General features: G+C 37.3%; 1 long non-coding RNA gene across 1 annotated transcript in view; it reads right to left on the minus strand.

Annotated features, from left to right (window-relative positions):
• LOC137636338 (uncharacterized) overlaps window positions 1-8,895 on the minus strand; it is a 17,866-nt gene extending 8,971 nt beyond the window's left edge. The window contains exon 1 of the long non-coding RNA XR_011043070.1: window positions 8,740-8,895. This is a non-coding gene — a long non-coding RNA (uncharacterized lncRNA). The remainder of the gene's footprint in view (window positions 1-8,739) is intronic.
• Between the last annotated feature and the right edge of the window lie 5,168 nt (window positions 8,896-14,063).

The raw sequence follows: 14,063 nt of genomic DNA on the forward strand, positions 1-14,063 counted from the left end.
TCTTGGGTAGTGCCATAGCCTTTGTACCATGGCCTTCCACTGTCTTGGATTAGAGTTCTCTTGCTTGAGGGTACACTCGGGCACACTGTTCTATCTTATTTCTTGTTTTGTTAAAAGATTTCATAGATCATATAGGAAATATTTATTCTAATACTGTTACTGTTATTAAAACATATTATTTTTAATTGTTAATTTTCTTGTGGTTTCCTTATTTCCTTTCCTCACCGGGCTATTTTCCATGTTGGAGCCCTCGGTCTTATAGCATTCTGCTTTTCCAACTAGGGTTGTAGCTTAGAAAGTAGTAGTAATAATAATGATAATAATAATAATAATAATAATAATAATAATAATAATGACAGTTTTACTCTACTTATATGACTAGATAAAGGGAAACTCGTAGAAGCTACAGTATTTGCCCATTTAAGATAAATTTTCCACTTCTTATATATTAAATACTAAAGGAATTGACTTTACTAATAGTGCTAGAATATTTCTCTCTTCTAATACAATTAAAAGTTCCTATTAGTAAAATCTCACAGAGAAAAATTAAGCGAATTAAAAATCGTTCAAAACTATACACTACGATTAAATTTGTGCCCAGTAAGGTGTTCACACACAAACAAACAGGCAGTAAAACATAACCTCATTCCAACTTGGTTGGCAGAGGTAATCATTTTGTGCAAAATATCCAAAATTACGCAAATCAACATGAGAAATATTTAATGATTTGCAAATGAACTAAAATTATAAATAAAACTAGAGAAATATCCCGATAAGACGTCATGAGAGTTTCAAACTAACCGATCGTAGATCGACGGCCTTTTCACCGACGAAAATTATATTAATTAATCGCATAATTATTTCATAAATTGCATCCAGATGAATCATAATATGTAAATGAATCATGAAAAATATAAAAAATTAAGAAAACATAGTAAAACTAAGCGTGGAGGAAGAAAATAAGATACGGGGAAAATTGGGATACTGTCGGTGAAGAGACCATTTTGGTAACGGCCTTTTCGCCGACGACAACTCTAAAATTAATTCAAATTTTAGAATTCATAAACTGAATGCAGATGAATCATATTATGAAGATGAATAATAAAATATAGAGAAAATGAAGAAAATATGGTAAAAGTTGGTACAATTAAGCGTAGGAGAAGAAAATGAGATATGGGGAAAATTGGGAGATTGTCGGTGAAGAGACCATTTAAGAAGCTCGGTACCTATCTATAATGCGATAGAGTGAACACCAAAGATAGCACAAGGGTGTACTGTAGGCAGTTATAGGATCCAGGAACCCACCCATTATCCTTTAGAAAGTCCTTAAAATCCTATTGCTTTAATATCAGACAAAGATAAAGCCAAATAAGTCTAGTGATTTGTAAAATAGTCATTAAATTGATCTTCGCTACTCTCGTCAAATACTTCGAGGTGTCAAAGTACACTTGGTGAAAGATGAAATCAATCTCTCTCTCTCTCTCTCTCTCTCTCTCTCTCTCTCTCTCTCTCTCTCTCTCTCTCTCTCTCTCTCTCTCTCTCTCTCTCTCGTTTTAAATACCTGTTCGCTAAATGTTTAAGGCTGTTACACAGTCTAGTCTCCATCTCTTTTCTGACTATAAATTAATCTAATTGTAGGTAAATCAAGTCTCTTTAAGGCGAGAGAGAGAGAGAGAGAGAGAGAGAGAGAGAGAGAGAGAGAGAGAGAGAGAGAGAGAGAGAGAGAGAGAGAGCGAAAGAGAGAGATAGAGAGAGAGAGAGATTGCCTTATAAGTACTTATATAAACGAATCTGGTCAAAACCCATAACAACAGTGTGGTCTGGGAGCAATAAAAGTCTGATTTGAAAATGCTAAGTTCTTTTTGCTTAAATATAAGACGAAAATCTGTTCAGTCAAACTGTTTTTAATCTTTTTCAAAATATATATTAGTTTCACCATTTTTATTAAATGCTAATTATCAGAGATTTATTCATTGGCAGTGTTCATTGGCTATTTTAATTAATAGTGTATGTTTATCAAAGTAATAACAAGAAATATTTAGTTTTTTTTTTGGAAGAGAGAGAGAGAGAGAGAGAGAGAGAGAGAGAGAGAGAGAGAGAGAGAGAGAGAGAGAGAGAGAGCCAATTATGCTATTTCGTTAATTATACGCTGAGGTTATAAATACTGCTTGCAGTGAACTGCGTGAGGAGCACTGTAGACAAAACCCAAATCCCTGAAGCTATATATATATATATATATATATATATATATATATATATATATATATATATATATATATATATATATATATATATATATATATATATATATATATATACATATATATATATACATACATATATATACATACATATATATATATATATATATATATATATATATATACATATATATATATATATATATATATATATATATATATATATATATATATATATATATATATACATATATATACATACATATATATATATATATATACATACATATATATGATAAATTTTGCACATTTTTACGTGTTTTTCATATTCAAATAAGCCATATATATTTTGATATATTAATGTCTGGATTCTCTTAACGACCTCGGGATCAGAGCCCCAGGCGAAATCTCACAAAGACAAGAGCTTGGCTCCGGCCGGGAATCGAACCCTGGTCGGCAAGCTTATATAGACAGTGACTAACCCATTCGGCCGAATGGGTTAGTCACTGTCTATATAAGCTTGCCGACCAGGGTTCGATTCCCGGCCGGAGCCAAGCTCTTGTCTTTGTGAGATTTCGCCTGGGGCTCTGATCCCGAGGTCGTTAAGAGAATCCAGACATTAATATATCAAAATATATATGGCTTATTTGAATACATATATATATACATACATATACATATACATATACATATACATATATATATATATATATATATATATATATATATATATATATATATATATATATATATATATATATACATATACATATACATATACATATACATATACATATACATATACATATACATATACATATACATATATATATATATATATATATATATATATATATATATATATATATAATTAATTTAGCTAAGCTACGTAAAACTAGGTTAAAAAACGTGATGCTACAAATCTAAGGGCTCCAACAGAGAAAATAGCCCAGTGAGGAAATGAATTAAAGGTTCTTTAAGATTAAGCAACAAATTATTTTTAACTAAATGAAGTTTTCCATAACAGTTAATAAGTTATTACAACTCTAATTGCTTCGATATTTGAAAAAAAATACTATATTTAATATTTGCATTATGCTGGGAAAATAATTTGATAGTTTAAGTATATTAGATAATTACGAATGAAAATGTTGAAGATTCCGTAGAAACAATACTGTACTCTCTCTCTCTCTCTCTCTCTCTCTCTCTCTCTCTCTCTCTCTCTCTCTCTCTCTCTAGGATGGAATTTTGGCTATTTGGCCACAGACTATTTCGAATTCAGAGAGAGAGAGAGAGAGAGAGAGAGAGAGAGAGAGAGAGAGAGAGAGAGAGAGAGAGAGAGAGAGAGAGAGAGTCTAAAACTAACAATTATTCTTCCTTATTATTTCCTAAAACAGTCGCAGTCAATCTCCTAATAATAATGAAATATAAAACACTAATTAATATCACCTATATTGACACTTCAGAAAAGTCACTTGCCGTCAAATATAAAAATATTCTAATCAAGAAAGGAAATTAGAAAATAAAATGAACCACTAAAATGTGAAAGACTGGTGATTAATATATATCTTCAAGATATCTAAATGAATGTGAGTCTGAAGTTTTATTAACTTTAATTATAAAGAAAAAATAGGATTTTTAAAAGTAATATTGGTAGTTTCAATTGGATGTAGTTACTCGCAATTACTCAAGTCGAGTTTGTTAGTCGCTAACTTTAGAACTTGATTTTAACTAACAGATTTTAACCAACAGATTTTAACCAACAGATTTTAACCAACAGATTTTAACCAACAGATTTTAACCAACAGATTTTAACCAACAGATTTCAACCAACAGATTTTAACCAACAGATTTTGAACGAATACGAGAACATTACCTTAAGTTTACTGTTTCCTTTGACAAATGATCTTGTAAAATTAGTTTAGTCAAAATACTCCCCACCCAGGTAACATACAAACATCACGATTTACCCCCAAAATCCTGGGGGATTTATTCCTGAATCCTGTGGGTGTTTCCCCTAAAATCCTGGGGGATTTATTCCTGAATCCTGTGGGGGTTTTCCCTAAAATCCTGGGGGATTTATTCCTGAATCCTGTGGGTGTTTCCCCTAAAATCCTGGGGATTTATTCCTGAATCCTGTGGGGGTTTTCCCTAAAATCCTGAGGGATTTTTTCCTGAATCCTGTGGGGGGTTTTCCCTAAAATCCTGGGGGATTTATTCCTGAATCCTGTGGGGGATTTATTCCTGAATCCTGTGGGGTGTTTCCCCTAAAATCCTGGGGGATTTATTCCTGAATCCTGTGGGTGTTTCCCCTAGAATCCTGGGGGATTTATTCCTGAATCCTGTGGGTGTTTCCCCTAAAATCCTGGGGGATTTATTCCTGAATCCTGTGGGGGTTTCCCCTAAAATCCTGGGGGATTTATCCATGAAGTTTGTGGGATTTTTCTCTAAAATCCTGGGGGATTTATTCCTGAATCCTGTGGGGGTTTTCCCCTAAAATTCGGAGGGATTTACCACAATATCCTGAAGAATTTACCCCAATATCCTGGCGGATTTATCCCATAATCCTGTGGGTGATTTAACCCCCAATCTTGGGGATTTAAATCCAATTGCTTTTGGGAATTAAATCCGAATGCAGAGGTCATCTACCCACGAATCCTAGGGGATTTAACCCAAAATCCTGGGAGGATTTAACCACAAATCCTATGGGGAAATTTAACAAAAAATCCTGTGTGGGATTTAATCCCGAACCCTTGGGGTCTTTCAAGTCTGAATCCTTGGGGAGATTTTACCCAGAATCCTTGAGGATTTAACACTGAATCCTGAGGGATTATGGGGGATTTAACCACATAGAGAATTTAACAATGAATACCTTAGGAATTTAACCACAAATTCTGGGATTTTAACCATAAATTATGGGAATTTAACCACAAATTCTGGGAATTTAACCACAAATTCTGGAATTTTAACCACAAATTCTGGGATTTTAACCACAAATTCTGGGAATTTAACCACAATTCCTGGAAATTTAACCACAAATCCTGGAAATTTAACCACAAATCCTGGGAATTTAACCACAAATCCTGGGAATTTAACCACAAATCCTGGGAATTTAACCACAAATCCTGGAAATTTAACCACAAATCCTGGGAATTTAACCACAAATCCTGGAAATTTAACCACAAATCCTGGGAATTTAACCACAAATCCTGGAAATTTAACCACAAATCCTGGGAATTTAACCACAAATCCTATGGTGATTGAACCACAAATTCTAAGAATTTAACCACAAATTCTGGGAATTTAACCACAAATCCTGGGAATTTAACCACAAATCCTCTGGTGATTGAACCACAAATTCTAAGAATTTAACCACAAACTCTGGGAATTTAACCACAAATTCTGGGAATTCAACCACAAATCCTAGGGATTTAACCAAAAATCCTGGGAATTGAACCACAAATCCTGGGAATTTAACCACAAACTCTGGGAATTCAACCACAAATCCTGGGTGATTTAACAAAAATCTTGGAGATTTAACCATGACCTCTGGGAGATCTAACAACAAATTCAAGGGGATTTAATTCCCTAATTGAGGGGGATTTCACACCGAAACCTGGGGTAAAACTATTAACACATTAAAATAACATTGCAAAAACCCTTCTTTAGTACCAAGAAATTTAACAGGTTAACAATGTTTTTTTTTTTTTTCGAATGAAGGAAAGACGTTGTAAAAACAGTTAAAACTGCCCGTCTGAGAACACTGGTTAACGATCAGTTGTTTCTCCAAAGAAGATGAATGATTTTACGATGGATATAAAATATAGCAGAGATTTGGTGATTTTCAAATAACCGATATAAAGCCATAAATAGGCCTAAATGTTCAAAACTTCCTCTAAATGAATAATTTTATTAATGAATGATAACTATAACTATAGTCATAACTATAAATGCATTTCATAGTCTGTCGATGTCATAAAATGGCTTACGATGTTTCACTGACTTTACACAGACATATACTGTAATAATACTTTAAGTGGGGGGATACCTTAACGTGGTGAAAAGATTTGCGTATCACAATGATCAGCAAAGCTGTACTGGGCACCTATACTAGGTTGGTTTGCTCTGAACGAAGACAAAAATCTCCTACCATTAATGAGCACTGGCCAGCATGATGATGAAAACTGGCCAGACACCAGACATGAATGATGACATGTCTGAAGCCTTTGTCCGGCTGTGGATTAGAAACAGCTGCATTTGTTTTATATATATATATATATATATATATATATATATATATATATATATATATATATATATATATCAAATGCAGCTGTTTCTAATTCACAGCCGGACAAAGGCTTCAGACATGTTTTTAATTATGTCTAAGGTTTGGCCAATTTTCGTCATATCTTTGCATTTTATTCAAACCAACGTCTTCTTATTAACAAATAAAATGGCTAATTTTTCTATAGATTTGAAAATTGCGATGTTCAATCCTACCAATTAATGTATAAATAAATTTAGAATAAATTTCTAGGACCAACACTCAACTGACCTTCACTCCTTCAAGTCTCGTAGGGAAATGCTCTGAAAACCATAGGAATTTACCTCAGCCAATCACAGGGCTTCAACAGAACCCCTTTGTAAGCCAGTCTCTCATTGGCTTAAAATTTCATTCTTTGGCTAAGAGGCTTAGAAGCTGTTTTCCTATTGAATGGAGTCTTCCAGTCAATTTTTGTTTCAAAGGGTATTTTCAAAGCAAAATCATATCATGGCTAGTGATATATTCAGTAATATATTTGACATATTAATACTAAATTTATGTAAATTAATAAGCCAAGTTGGAAATTGGATAAAAGCAAACTTTAAAATTATAATAAATCGTAGAATTGAAGAACAGAAAGACCTTCTTGGCAAACAAGCAAACAAGGTGGTTTGGTTCTTCCAAAGACAGCTGCTGTATCTTGCATACAGAAAGTCACCGGCTGTAATCCATCTATGTCATAACTTAAGCATTTATAACCAAAAAACTTAAAGAAAATAATTTCATTAATATATTTTAGCACTATAAGATACTTGGAATATTTACAAGTCATAATTATTCATGGTAAGAATAAAGTTTTTTTTTTTTGGTCTCCAAATCTTAATCAAATTAATTATAATTATCATAGTTGTTATAGTGAATTCAATCACCTTGATATGAAATGGCCACAGACTCAACTTATAAGTTTTTGAATGATGCAATATTATTATTATTATTACTATTACTTGCTAAGCTACAACCCTAGTTGGAAAAGCAGGATGCTATAAGCCCAAAGGGTGCAACAGGGAAAAATAGCCCAGCGAGGAAAGGAAATAAGGAAATAAATATGATTAAATATTAATAATTTCTCTCATTAATAATGATAATAATAATAATAATGATAATAATAATAATGGAATAATAGTTCATACTCATATCACAGTTGATTGTGAAATTAATATGTCAGATATGGATGACAGCGTTTTATTGTTTTGATCAATATTAGTACTCGTACATAAATGAATTAATAATTCCCATGTAACTTTCTAATGTCCACAGAACTTTGAGCTCAATTTCATATAAGCCTTAAAAAAGGCCACAGATAGAACTGCATAGTATATTATAGGGTTGTTGTGGCCTGATTGGTAACGTCTCTGTCTGGTGTTTGCCAGTCTGGGGTTCGAGTCCCCCTCAGACTAGCTAGTGCCTTTAGCGTCTGCAACCTCACCCTCCTTGTGAGCTAAGGTTGGGGGGGTTTGGGGCAGCCTATAGGTCTATCTACTGAGTCATCAGCAGCCACTGCCTGGCCCTCCCTGGTCCTAGCCTTGATGGAGAGGAGGCTTGGGCGCTGCTCATATAATATATATGGTCAGTCTCTATGTCATTGCTCTGCTTGCTATGGCAATGTCATTGTCCCTTGTCTCTGCCATTCATGAGTGGCCTTTAAGCCCTCACATGACTTGGATAACGATGTCAGGAGATACTGTATATTCATCTTTTGATAATATCACAATTTTATATCTACTGGACTTTCTCACTATTGTCTTGAGCTTATGAAACAAGCCCACTCAGTTCATCTTTCTAAGCATGCCCCATCTGTAACTCATTGCAAAGTAAGAGATGATGAATGGAGAAGTATTGATTTAAAAGCTTAAGATGGAGACGACTGGCGAAATCTAACTGACGCCCTTTGCATTAACAGGCGTAGAAGGAGATGATGATGATGATGATAATGATCAATATAAAAAAAATTGAAATAATTCAAAATAACCAATTAAAATGATTCCATACAGTCATTAGAAACCACTAAAATATAATTTTGTAATCCAACAGAAGGTAAGAATGCCACTACAGATTATGTTGTCACCTTTTTCAAAAATGCCTATAACTCTACCCTTCAATGTCAGCAGCTCTATACTAAGGCAACTCTCTCTTTTTAATATGTCGCAATACCTTCAACATATTACAGTACATACCTTTTAAAACAATATTAATAACAGCAGCTCGCCTTACCTGTTTGTAAGTTCCTTTGGATACCTGATCCAATATGAACACATTTTCTATATTTCTATTATCTCCCTCCTACGAAAAACGATCCTATTCTTGAAATAAAAATACGTTCAGTTGTTTTGATGGGCGAGATTTCTGTGGAGCTCAGATTCACAGCTGAACAAGTTCACGACTTCAAGATAACTGTCACTTGAGACTGGCTTTTCGAGAGAGAGAGAGAGAGAGAGAGAGAGGAGAGAGAGAAAGAGAGATTGTAATGGAGAGTTATAAGGTAAGTAGAGAGAGAGAGAGAGAGAGAGAGGAGAGAGAGAGATTGTAGTGGAGAGTTATAAGGTAAGTAGAGAGAGAGAGAGAGATTGTAATGGAGAGTTATAAGGTAAGTAGGGGAGAGAGAGAGAGAGAGAGATTGTAGTGGAGAGTTATAAGGTAAGTAGAGAGAGAGAGAGAGATTGTAATGGAGAGTTATAAGGTAAGTAGGGGAGAGAGAGAGAGAGAGAGAGAGAGAGAGAGAGAGATTGTAATGGAGAGTTATAAGGTAAGTAGAGAGAGAGAGAGAGAGAGAGATTGTAATGGAGAGTTATAAGGTAAGTAGAGAGAGAGAGAGAGAGAGAGATTGTAATGGAGAGTTATAAGGTAAGTAGAGAGAGAGAGAGAGAGAGAGATTGTAATGGAGAGTTATAAGGTAAGTAGGGGAGAGAGAGAGAGAGAGAGAGAGAGAGAGAGAGATTGTAATGGAGAGTTATAAGGTAAGTAGGGGAGAGAGAGAGAGAGAGAGAGAGAGAGAGAGATTGTAATGGAGAGTTATAAGGTAAGTAGGGGAGAGAGAGAGAGAGAGAGAGAGAGAGAGAGAGAGAGAGAATCTCCCACCATCACCACCCTCCAAAACCCAGAGAGAGAGAGAGAGAGAATCTCCCACCATCACCACCCTCCAAAACCCAGAGAGAGAGAGAGAGAGAGAGAGAGAGAGAGTGTGTGTGAGGGAGTGTGAGACAGAGATCCAGAATCCCCCAGTATCACCACCCCTAAACCCAGAGAGAGGGAGAGCGGGAGGGTGAGTGAGGGGTGAGGGGGTGTGATAGAAGGAGAATCTCCCACCATCACCACCACTGAGAGAGAGAGAGAGAGAGAGAGAGAGAGATCAGGGTACATACAGTATATAATAATATAACCATATTTAATATATAAAATATATATGTAGGCCTATATATAAAATTCTGTGCATATGTGAATATATAATTATGCATTTATATCTACTGTATATATATATATATATATATATACACAAATAGATCTAGAGAAGGAGTGCTAGCAAAGGGGGAGGGGTACTAGCAAAAAGTTAGAAGGAATTTGAATAGTAAGAAGGATTTATAATTAAAGATAGAGTTGGCGAATAAAATTCGAGACAGATTGGTTTGTTTCATTATAAATAGGAAGGGAGGTTGTTGTTGTTGTTGTTGTTGTTGTTGTGTCTAGAAAGAGAAATGTGTTCAATCCTAGAAATGTTTTGGCGGGGTGGGCGTGAACACGAGGGAAATTAGGCGGGAAATTTATCATGGAATGTTCTAGAAGAAAAGATGGCGACTGTAGCGCAAGAAAACATTTAGTATTACGATGTAGCTGGAAGGAGGGAGGGAGGGAGGGAGGAGGAGGGAGGGAGGGAGGGAGGGAGGGAGGGAATGCACTTGACTGTTGTCGATAGGCGAATGAAATGAATCTGAAAATCAAATAAAACATTAAATTAACGTTAATTGAACAGGAGGAGAAGTTGGAAGACAGGAAGGGAAAGGAGGGAATGGGATTTGAGGAGAACTTGTGCAAGGGGAGAGAGAGAGGGGGGGAGGGAGGAGGGAGGGGTGGGAGGGGGGAGGGAGGAGGGAGGGGTGGGAGGGGGGAGGAGACGAACGTGATAGTTGTCACTAGGCGATTTATGAACATATCTAACTATTGGAATTATAAAAAGGAGATCGAAACTGAAATTAATAAAAGGATTAAGTTTTAAACAGAATAGTATTTACGTTATATTTCGGGAAAGGAGAGAGAGAGAGAGAGAGAGAGAGAGAGAGAGAGAGAGAGAGTTAGGTAACTGCGTGGGTGGTCTCTTGGCTCCTGTGTGACGTCATGGTTGACCGTTATAGCGCGAAAATCAAATCCAACTGGGTGGGAGGAAGGAATTTAGGCCAAATAAGGAGAAAAAAAACCTAACAATACCATAAGGACATAACTGAGGGTTGACATTATCTAATGATCTAAGTCATTCTTATGAAATATAAAAAGAAAAAAGGATATTTAAGCTACGCCAAAATAAAGACTAGCAAAATTTTCGCTAAAACTCGAGCGAGTAACAGGAAGAGAAGGGGAGTGATGTCATTTGGCGATTTTTACGTAAGTTTAATGATTAAATTTCTATTAAGGCAAACTATTTAGTGTAGTCACTGTAATAGTTTTAAAGAAGCATTTAATGTTATATTCAAGTGAAAATACTTAGACAAAAGGTAAATACTGGATCTGCATTCAAGAAGTTAAATAACTGCCTAGCTCCCCCATGTCACCCTACCCTATCTCCCCCCCTCCCTCCGTTGCCTAGGTTACGTCAGCCTGGACATGCATAACCGTCCTCCTGAGCTGCCATTCATGCATACTTATTCTATTTCCTTATCTTTTTTCCCCACTTATCCTTTCATTTCCCTTCTTCTTTTTCCCCAGTAATATAATGATAAATGCTTCTTTAAAACTATTACAGTTACTACAGTAAATTATTCGCCTTAATATGAAATTAATAAATAAACTGAGGTAAAAATCGCCAGACGAGATCCACTCCCCCCCTCTCTTCCTGTCACTGGCCTTTGCCTACCACAGCTTATAGCATAGATTTCTCTCAGCTGCTTCAATGCTACGATTCATTCCTACTTATTTTTATTCATTCAAAATCCCCCCTCTCTCTCTCTCTCTCTGTCTCTGTTTTCTTTCTCGAAATATAACGTAAATATTATTTGAAAGCAATGAGTATGGTTTAGAGGGATGGGGGGAGGATGTAGGTAGGGGATAGACGACGACACAAACACACACACACACACACAGAAGGCAGAGAGTTGTCTCGTTTGGCTTGTCATATGCATAGACTTTGGTTGAAGTTATGTAGCAATAATTTGATTAATATCCTTGTTACTACAATAGGAATAAATAAAAGTCCTTGGGTGTTTTGGGGATAGGTCATTGGGGTAGGTAGGAGGTTGTCAAATAGACTTTCTTATAGAATGGCAAAGGCCTTGGCAATATGCCAGAAATTAGCGATGGCGATCTCTGCAAGGGAGCTAGCAGGCAGCAGGCAGCAGGCAGCAGGCAACAGCAACAGCAACAGCAGAGAGAAGTTCGATCGGTGGTGAGAGAGGAGCGGCGGAGTGAAAATTTTCGATGTGTGTGTGTGTGTAGATTGCCATGCATATAGCATGACACGGGCTCTTGCCTTTGGCAGCCCGTAATAGGATTGGGTTTGTAAAAGGTATACTCCAAGGAGTAAAATTTGTATTAGTAAAAGGAACGTTAGGTAATAATAGGAAAAGGAATGTCAGGTTAGGGATAGGTAAAGGAATGATATGTAAGGATGATAAATGAATGATGGAATGGAATGGAATGGTACAAGACGTGACAAGGGGTAGATAGTAACCCGAAAAGGGGGACTCCCTTTTAGGTCCACGAAAGAAAGTTTTTAGTCAGAGGATAAAGTATTGATAGTAGTAAGTCCCAGTAAGTAAAAGAGACTGGGAGAGGAGTGAAGGAAATTTTAGTAGGAGAGTAAAGGAGTAGGTTTAAACAAAAAAGTTTATTCCTGCTCTTGTGATGGGAAAGGGGGGGAGGGGGCCAAAACTGTGCTGCGCTCGGTCAGCTGGCACGAGAACGGCCCCCTAAGGATAGGGTAAGAGGAGGGATAACAGGAAAAGAGGGTAGGAAACAGGAAAAACAAGAGCTGTTTCCTTATGAGGAAGACAGCCTTGTAATAGCTATTCTCCTTTTAGGATTAGGGAATTTGAAAGGAGAGGATTACAAGCAGGGAAGGATTATCTCTGCTCATTGGCTGGAAACTGGAATTGTTGCAGGAATTGCTGGAAGGTGGAGAATGATGAGAGGGAGAGGACTTTGGTAAGGATCTGTAAGGCGATAGGTATGAGGTCTTGCAAGGTGAGAGACTCAATTGCTTGAGTCAAGGTTTGGGAAGGGGAAGAGGATGAAGGTCGTTGCTGGTCCCTTTGGGGGAGCAGTTGCAGGTCGGTGCTGATCCTTCTCAGGAACAGTTGTAGGTCGTTGTTGGTCCCTTTGGGGAGCAGTTGCAGGTCGGCGCTGATCCTTCTAGGAACAGTTGCAGGTCGTTGCTGGTCCTTTTTAGGAGCAGTTGTAGGTGTAGATGCAGGAGCTATTGTAGATGTAGAAGTAGGAGCAGGAGTTGGCTGAGTTGGTCTTCTCTGGCGAGGAGTTCTCTGTTCTTTAGGTGGCTGGGATGGAGCTGGTTTGTTTTGGTTTGAGGAGGATGTATTCTTCATAGCTGCTATCCTCTTGAGGCGCTCTGGGCAGCGCTTATTCCAAGCATGGTGTGGCTTGGAACAATTGGGGCACTTGGATGTGGTTTGTCGTCCTTCTTTATGGGCCTTTATGCACACTTCTGTGCTATGTCGCTGGCTGCAGATACCGCAAATAATGGGGCCTCTGCATTCTTCTTTATGATGTCCAAAGCGTTGGCATCTGTAACATCGAAGGGGCTCAGGTGTGTATTCCTCGATGGGGAAAGTACCCCAGACTCCTAAGTCCAGTTTGGAAGGAACTGGACCTATAAAGGTGGCAATTAGCGTTGAACAGGAACGTCATCCTTGCTTGTGCAGCGAACAGCACAGTCAATATTGCTGCACGAGGTCACAATGGAGATAGGCATCGTCACAGGATACCTGGTAATGACTGCCTTCTTCCTGATAAAAGCAGGATCCAGCAGTGTTAAGGTGGAGTCCTTCTGAAGGAATCTGGCTGTCTCAATGTCCTTGGGATAGATGATAAGATCACCTTTCCTGTTAGGTCTTGCAGTGAGTTGCATGCCAGGTTTGGCAGCCATGGCAGCAACAGAGGCATAAGAGAGCTCGTGGTTTGCCTGTGAAAGTCGAAACTTTGGCAGAGGTTTCTTTGGCTGTGTAGCTGGGATGTTCTCTTGTATAACAGTGGCTTCTTGCAGAAGTGTCTGGAGGCAATCTGTGCAGTTGCAGTCCATAGAGTGGGCCCCCTGTTCGGTCTCCATGGCGTTGGAGGACTCAGGCTCGTTGGTAGGAGGGATGACTGCTGTTGCACAT

This window comes from Palaemon carinicauda, unplaced genomic scaffold, assembly GCF_036898095.1.
Source record: "Palaemon carinicauda isolate YSFRI2023 unplaced genomic scaffold, ASM3689809v2 scaffold2731, whole genome shotgun sequence".
NCBI classification, from domain to species: Eukaryota; Metazoa; Arthropoda; class Malacostraca; order Decapoda; family Palaemonidae; genus Palaemon; species Palaemon carinicauda.